Below are 8,129 nucleotides of genomic sequence, written 5' to 3'. Positions count from 1 at the left end.
GAGAGAGAGAGAGAGAGAGAGAGAGAGAGAGAGAGAGAGAGAGAGAGAGAGGACAAATTTCAGGAGTCAGCCTTTTCCCTCGATCAGGTGGGTTCAGGTTTGCCAGGCTTGATGGCAGGTGATTTTACCCACCTTATTGGCCGTTCTTTTTTTTTTTTTTAACTTTCTAAATATAATTAAACTGGGTAATATTTGCCCTAAGAAGCAGATAGTAAACTGGGCGGTGGTGGCACACGCCTTTAATCCCAGCGCTAAGGAAGCAGAGGCAGGCGGATCTCTGTGAGTTTTGAGGCCAGCCAGCCTGGTCTACAAGAGCTATTTCAGGACAGGAACCAAAAGCTACGGAGAAACCCTGTCTCGAAAATTTAAAAAAAAAAAAAAGAAGATAGTAGGCTAAATTAAATAGTTCAAATCTTCTGTACTAGCAAAAGTGTTTCAGATGGTGGAGAAAGGATTGTACTTTATCCAAACTAAGTTGCATTTTAAGCAGTTCTTGCCCAGGGGAGCTGGACTAGTGTGAGCATGTCGGGTTATTGGTGAGAATTACATCTCTTTTTGTATTTGATGTTTTTCAAATGTAGCATCTATGTGTCTATCTCTTCCTTTGAATTTTATCACACATAGCACCTGCCTTCACAAGAGCACTCACTTCTCTTGCTTAGATTCTGTGGTATTTAACAACTACACAATTATGCTTTTTAAGAGCCTCACCAATCTTCAATAGCATTTTCTCTAGCAAGGATTTTAGCTTTTGGCAATCCGAAAGGCTCTTAGAGAGGGGTGGGTATGATAAAAATATGATGTATGAAATTCCCAAAGATTAATAGTTTTTGAAATTTCAAAAAATAAGAGAAAAAAAAAGAAATACAGGAGGTGCTTAGCATTGTGGTTCTTATGGGCAGGGGTGTCTCTCAGGAGGCTGGCACTGTAGCCTGGGATTAATACTCATCTAATATCTTAGGCACTGTTGCTGAGAAGGCTTACTCACACTAAGCAGAGTCCTAGTTACCTTTGTGACCAACTGGAGTTTATTCCCATCACACGTCCTCTTCAGAGGCTCTCCTAAGTGAGCTTTCCTCCCCATGACATCCCTGAGTTGCATGGAAGCTGATGTGCCTTATATTACTTACTCTCAAATCATATACCATCATTTCTATTTTAAGCCAGAACTCTTAGTCCAGACTTAAGAGGAAGTAAATTAATTTCTACGTATTTTACTGGGGCGTTTCAAAGAATTTGTGAAGATATTTTAGAAGGTCATAACACAAGGCAGAAATGTGGAATAGGAACAGAATGTGGAATTACTGAGTTTAGATTTCTTGCTACAGAAAAGCTAAAGAAATGGAAAGATACATCAAAGGCTTTAGACTCAGTATCATTGGTATAATAACTCTTTCCACATGGCTTTACAAAGTTGATGCCATCACAATCTAATCTCTCACCAGCAATATGTCATGTAGAAACTGACAAAATGACTCCTAAATTAATATGAACATCCAGAGGTCCTAGAAAATAGGATGACCTTAAGAAGTGGAACAAAATTATAGAGCATCTGCCAGGGGATTTCAAGACCATGAAGCTGTAATCAAGCAAGATGGTTCAAGCATAAACAGAGATAAACGAGTCAGTACAACAAAAGCAATGTCCCAGGAAGACTCATTAACCACTTGATTTCAATGAAACTGCCAAGAAATCAGCAGGGCAAAATTCCAAACTGAAAACAGCAGGGAACAAACTTGTCTGTTCATGATCTGGAATACTAGTCAATGGTAAAAGGGAAAAATAATTGTGACACCTGTGAACCATGTTCAGGTCTTTGGAAATGCCTTGCTGAGCAAAAGCAGCTAGATACAAATGAGTGTGTATTTATTTGAAATCCAGAGCAGAGAAAATTCACCCCCAGGAATATAAACAAAAACAGTGTTTAATGTTGGGGTAAGCATAGTAAGGGAGAGGGCACCAAGAGATGTTTCAGAGTGACCGACTTTATAACTATGAGTACACGGTGGCCAGGTAAGTGTGTCCATAGATGGAAAGACGTGGAGCTTTACCCAAAGAATGAGTACATATTCTTCTGTATCCAAGTTACTCCTCAGTAAAGAACACACAGAATAACAAAACCAAACCAAAACAAATCTGAAGCATGTATAGTAGACAAAAATCCTAGCAGTTTCTATAAGGCACCAGAGTACTATAGTCTCTCTATGTAAACTATCAAAGTACCAAGTTTACAAAATGGGAAACTATGTTCAAATTGTTTTTCAACTTTTGGGCTCCTCAGAAAAGCCAAGACAAAATGCGTTTAGGTTTGAGAAGAAATTACACTGTTTTCTGTTGCACTGTCATGGGATGTGAGAATACCACCGAACATTAAATCTAGACCATGTACAAAAGAGAACCGTTGTTCACTTCTGCCTGGAGTATCTAGAAGAGAGCAAAGGTTAGATGTTGTGTGTGCATAGTATGGCCAGAAATGGAGAGGGGCCAGGAGGAGGTAAAAACCGCTGCATGGACAGAAGGCTGATAAAAATTAAAATACAGGGGAGAGAATAAGCCATCTCTACCCACATAGTATAATACTCCATCTCATGTATATGTGATTGTGGTATGTGTGTGCAGGTTTACACATGGGTACTGGTGGAGAAAGTCATCAATTCTCTCCTTCCACTGTGGGTTCCAGGGACTGAACTCAGTTTTTCGTGCTTGTGCAAAATTTGCACAGATTGAGCCATCTCAGCAACCTTTTGCAGTTACAGTGTTTGTTGGGAAGCTTGTAAGCAAAGAAGGACGTAAACATCAGAAAGAACAGGACGGAAGAACAAATGCCCCCATTCTCTTCTTTACACAATGAAAATGCATCATTCCATCTGCAGGCTCCCCTTGAGGATCAAGTCTTGGATGTCTATAAAGGCTAAGGAGGATTTTCACAGTTTGGATTTGGAACTTCGAATTTGGGGGTTTCCTTTTCAGCAAAGTTTAGACTATTGTCTCTTAGCAGAAAAACCAGAGTTCTTCTCTGCATGAAGCTTATAAGGGAGAGGAAAACAAAATTTTTCATTATATCACAACATTGTTCTTATTTCAGAGAATTAAGGCACAGGTTGTTGAGATGATGTGGGATTCCCCTCTGTATGCTGTGAATACCATTGGTTAATAAAGAAGCTGCTTTGGGTCTCTTGATATGGCAGAACTTAGGTAGGTGGGGAAAACTAAACTGAATGCTGGGAGAAAGAAGGGCAGAGTCAGAGAGAAGCCATGTAGCCCCACCAGAGACAGATTCCGGAACTTCAGCCAGTAAGCCACAGCCATGTGGCCATACACAGATTAATAGAAATGGGTTAAATTAATATGTAAGAGTTAGCCAATGAGAAGCTAGAGGTAGTGGACCAAACAGTGATTTAGTTAATGCAGTTTCTGTGTGATTATTTTGGGGCTAAGCAGCTGGGAACAAACTAGCAGCTCTCCCCTCCTACATTGAGACTCTGGATATATGCCTTCGCTATTGTGGAGTGTTAGGATAGGAGCTTCAGTGTACTGGGTGTCATGCTTGATTATAAAGCCTCCCTGTTAGTTATAATAAAGGAAGGTGAGAAAGGAATGCTTATCACATGAATAGAAAATAAAATAAGAAGAGAAGCAGCTCATGGTTTTAAAGCTAATTGTACTAAAATAAATCAAGATTGTGTCAGATAGCTGGTAGATCCCGTTTTATTTCCTTGGTTTGGTTTCTTCTCTGGCTTCTGGAGGAATTGCTTCCAGTAGTTAAATGAATGCTCAGCCCAGTTCCTACAGATCCACTGTGATTCCCAAAATGAACTATTATGTCAATTAAGAATGGGTCTCATGTAACTACTGGCTTATAAATCATAGCATATTAACCCCATAGAAGACTATGGTATTGACAGAATCACACCTAATCATACATTGCTTTGTCTTGCAATATTTCAAGGATCCTTCCCTTTTGCCAATATTCCTCTGAGCATGGTTAGAATTACTGGTATAGCTGCTTTGGAAATTGGTATAATGATTTCTCAGAAAATTAGAAAACAACCTACCTTAATACTCAGCAATACCACTTTTGGGTATCACAAGGACATGTGCTCAACTATGTTCATTATTTGTCATAGCCAGAAGCTGGAAACAATCTAAATGCCCCTTGACCAAAGAACTGATAAAGAAAATGTTGTACATTTACACAATGGAATACTACACAGCAGCAAAAAATAATGACATATTGAAATTTGAAGGCAAATGGATGGATCTAGAAAACATCATATTGAGTGAGGTAACCCAGGACCAGAAAGACAAATATAAATGTACTCACTCCTAAGTGGCTTTTAGACATAAAGTAAAGAAACAACAGCCTACAGTGCACAAGCCCAGAGAACCCAGACAACAAAGCATACCCTAAGAGAGACATTTATAGAGTTAGTCTACATGGAAAGTAGAAAAAGACAAGATCTCTTGAGTAAATTGGGATCACAGGGATCATGGGAGAGATGGTAGAAGGGGAAGAAGGGAGGGGAGTGATGACAGAAGTCACAAAATAATCCCATACCAGTTCAGAACTATGAATAACAAATGGTTATTTATTTAAGGGAAAACTTAGAGATCACTGTCCTAGATAACAGTCCTCTGCATGAAACAGGAACAAAGTCTAGCGGCCAGAGGTGGGAGCCAGAAGCAAGAGAGGGAGTGCGTGCTTTACAGCTGCATTTACAGTATCAGAGACCATGCCCAAGTGGGCTGGTATCTTAAAGGCTATTGGCTGAAGGATCAGAATGTGCTCCCACAGCAGGGGAGCAGAGAAAAATACATAGTTTAAAAAAAAAAATTAAAAAAACCTACTCATGGACTCACCAGAATATTTTATGCTCTACTTATCATTGCTTTATTCCTAAATGGCTTCAATAACATAAAAAAGATAAACAGGGGTTGTAGAAAAATGACAAGTCAAACTGTTATTATATTTATCATAAACCATCATAATATAATGAAATAATTTTCCAGAGTTGTGTTGATTTATATATTTGGGTTGCAGACAGAAGATTTGGTTAGCTTGTCAGAAATACTCATTCATCAAAAAAGGGGAAATGCTCAGTGGTGTTGAAACACTCATATGTGCTTACAAATGTTGATTTTGGTAAATAAATCCATGAGTTTTCTAAGTAGCAATTAATAAAGACAGTGAAACTATTTTTTAAAAATGAATTACAATCTCTGGGTTAGTACCAGAAAGAAAGGTTTACTTGGTATCTCTCCTCTCTCTTCTGTGGTCATGTACAAGGTTGGTCGTACCATTGCTCCACTTTTCCTTGTTCTCTGAAATGTCTGTTACCGAAGATACAGTGCGGATTATCTGATGTGTGTACTTTAGTGGGATGGAGAGCGCCACTGAACTGCAGCGATCCCTCCATCGTGTTCTCTGAACTTTCCTGCTTTGTGATGTTTCCTGTCTGGCTTTGCTATTAATACTGCAGATATTCAGATATTGCTCAGATCTTCAGATAGCTGTTATCCAACTTTCCCCACTTAATTCTCTGAAGACAAGCAGAAGGTGCCTGTGTGCCACCTGGTGCCTCTCTCCGTCTCAGAAGATGACAACAAAAGGTTTCTGATAATAACCCCAAGGACTAATTTTCCTTCCTCGAATGATCTTTAAGAGGATGTGAGTTTTGTTTCCTTGATGGCAGTTACTCGAACAGGCCTGAGATAGAATCTCCCTGTAGTTTATTGACAGTTTCTTGATAGTTAAAGATAGTGATTCTTTTTCACAGATTGATTGGCCACGTTACTTCTCTGAGAATTGTCTGTACAATTGAATTGCCATGTATTGTTTGGGTTGTTTTTCTTTGGTCATTTATAATTTGGTCATTATAATGTAGTTCTTTATTTATATAGATACTAATCCTCTATTAAATGACTAGCTGGCAAATATTTCTCTCTCGCCTTGTCTGCTTTCTCCTCGAGTTTTGAGTTTTAAACTTTACTGTGCAGAAAGTTTTTGATTTGATGCAATTATATTTTTTATTTCATAAGGACTGTTTCCAGAGCAGTCAGAGTCATTTCCAGAAAGCCCTTGTCTATACCTGTCTTTCCTAATGCTCTGTTTTAGCAGTTTCTGAGTTTTTGATCTTGCATTTAAGTCCGTGATCTGTTTTGAATTGGTTCCAGTTTGGGGTAACTGATAAGTCTCAATGTTTATTTTCCCCTGTGTGCAAATTAAGTTTTTTGAACATCATTTCTTGCTGTCTTTTTTCTAATATGTTTTTGGCATATTTGTTTAAAGATTGCATGGTTGTGACTGCTGAAATTTATTTCTGGATACTCTATTATATTCAATTTTTAATAATATTTATATAATCATTTACAGTAAACTAGGAGCTGTTGTTTTCAAAATGAACCTCAGGAAAACAGAATGGGGAAAATAAACCCTTCCAAAGAAAGTATAGACACTGCTTTTGGTCCCAATTTTACATTTCAATTGTTAAACCAAATTTTTTTGTTGTAGGAGGTGGCTGCTTGGTTCTTGGCTGCTGAGCCCTGAGATAACCACACAGATACTGTATTAATTAAATCACTGCTTGAGCCATTAGCTCTAGCTTCTTATTGGCTAACTCTTACATCTGAATTTAACCCTTTTCTAGTAATCTGTGTATCGCCACATAGCTGTGGGGCTTACTGGGTAAAATTTCAACCATCTCCAGTGGGGCCTCATGGCTTCTCTCTGACTTTGCCTTCTCTCTCCTAGCATTCAGCTTAGTTTTCACCACCTAGCTCTGTTCCCTTATAGCTCTGCTATAGGCCCAAAGCAGTTCCTCTATTTATCAGTAGTAATCACAGCATACAGAGGGAAATCTCACATCAGTTTTTATGTTTGTCAAATATTCTATCCAAAGCACTGATTTGCTCTTTCGATAGTAGGCGTCATCTTTTCTGCTGGGGCCAAGCTCAAGGCAATGTATAAAAGAATGAATGGCTCAGTTAGGGGATGCCCATGCTACCACTCTGTGACACAAATGATTGATTTCCCAAAGAAACTGCAAGGAAAACTGAAGACTGCCTTAATTTATTAAATGTGAGACTGAGATCAGTCAAGTAATGTACTACGCAGATTAGAAATGACAATTTAACCAACACTCCTGAGTCTTACCATGAAGACCTTATATAAACTCTACCATGTGGTCCTTCTAGTTATATATGTTGGGATGTGTGGATCGGCCATGTTTTTGAGGCGTTGTATTCTCTGGTTTGTGTCAGCCTTGGAAGACTGAAGTTTCATTGCTTGCGGAGCTGTGATCTCCTTTCAGGAGTCTAGTGTTTCTTTCCCATTGTTGCAGTGTTTTAACCTTGCTTAGTTTTCAACCCTGGCTGCCAGAGTCACTGTCCCCAAATTATCACATAGCGCTCTTAAACTCACTTTACGGTAAGGGAAAGTCGAAAGCCAGAAAGATGAAATGACCTGGCTAAGGTTAAAAAATAGGTCATCCCAATTGTGACACAGAAACCAATTCTTTTGATCATCTCTCACAGGCTTCATTCCGTGTGACTGCACCATCTCCACGAGTCTGATTTAATCCTGCCTTTCTTCTTCATATTCTCCAGCAGGATTGTGCCATCAATCAGTGTTCAGTGACAAGAATGCTATTTATTCTTACATGGAGTACTGTCTTCTACTCCAGTGTATTTTAGGTGCTTTTTTTTTTCTTGCCATGAACTCTACTTTCTTTTGTAGTGCATTCTCAATTTTATACAAATCTCCTATCCTCAAAGTCCTATTTTAATTTTTATATAACTTGTGGCTCATGTTTGTCTATAGTTATTCTTATTGCAACAGTTTATTTCTCTTTTAAACTACATTTCAGGTGGAAAGAAAGCTCAATGTGAGTCTCTGTCTCTGTCTCCTTTAGGTCCCAATCAGGAGCAGAAGGAGAGAGAGTACGAGCAAGGAACTCAGGACCGCGAGGGGTGCACCCACACACTGAGACAATGGGGATGTTCTACTGGGAACTCACCAAGGCCAGCTGGCCTGGGTCTGGAAAAGCCTGGGATAAAACTGGACTCTCTAAACATAGCGGACAATGAGGACTACTGAGAACTCAAGAACAATGGCAATGGGTTTCTGATCC

This window comes from Microtus ochrogaster, linkage group LG2 (assembly GCF_000317375.1).
Source record: "Microtus ochrogaster isolate Prairie Vole_2 linkage group LG2, MicOch1.0, whole genome shotgun sequence".
NCBI classification, from domain to species: domain Eukaryota; kingdom Metazoa; phylum Chordata; class Mammalia; order Rodentia; family Cricetidae; genus Microtus; species Microtus ochrogaster.
The sequence above is the reverse complement of the archived record's forward strand: the minus strand, read 5'-3'. Positions refer to the sequence as shown.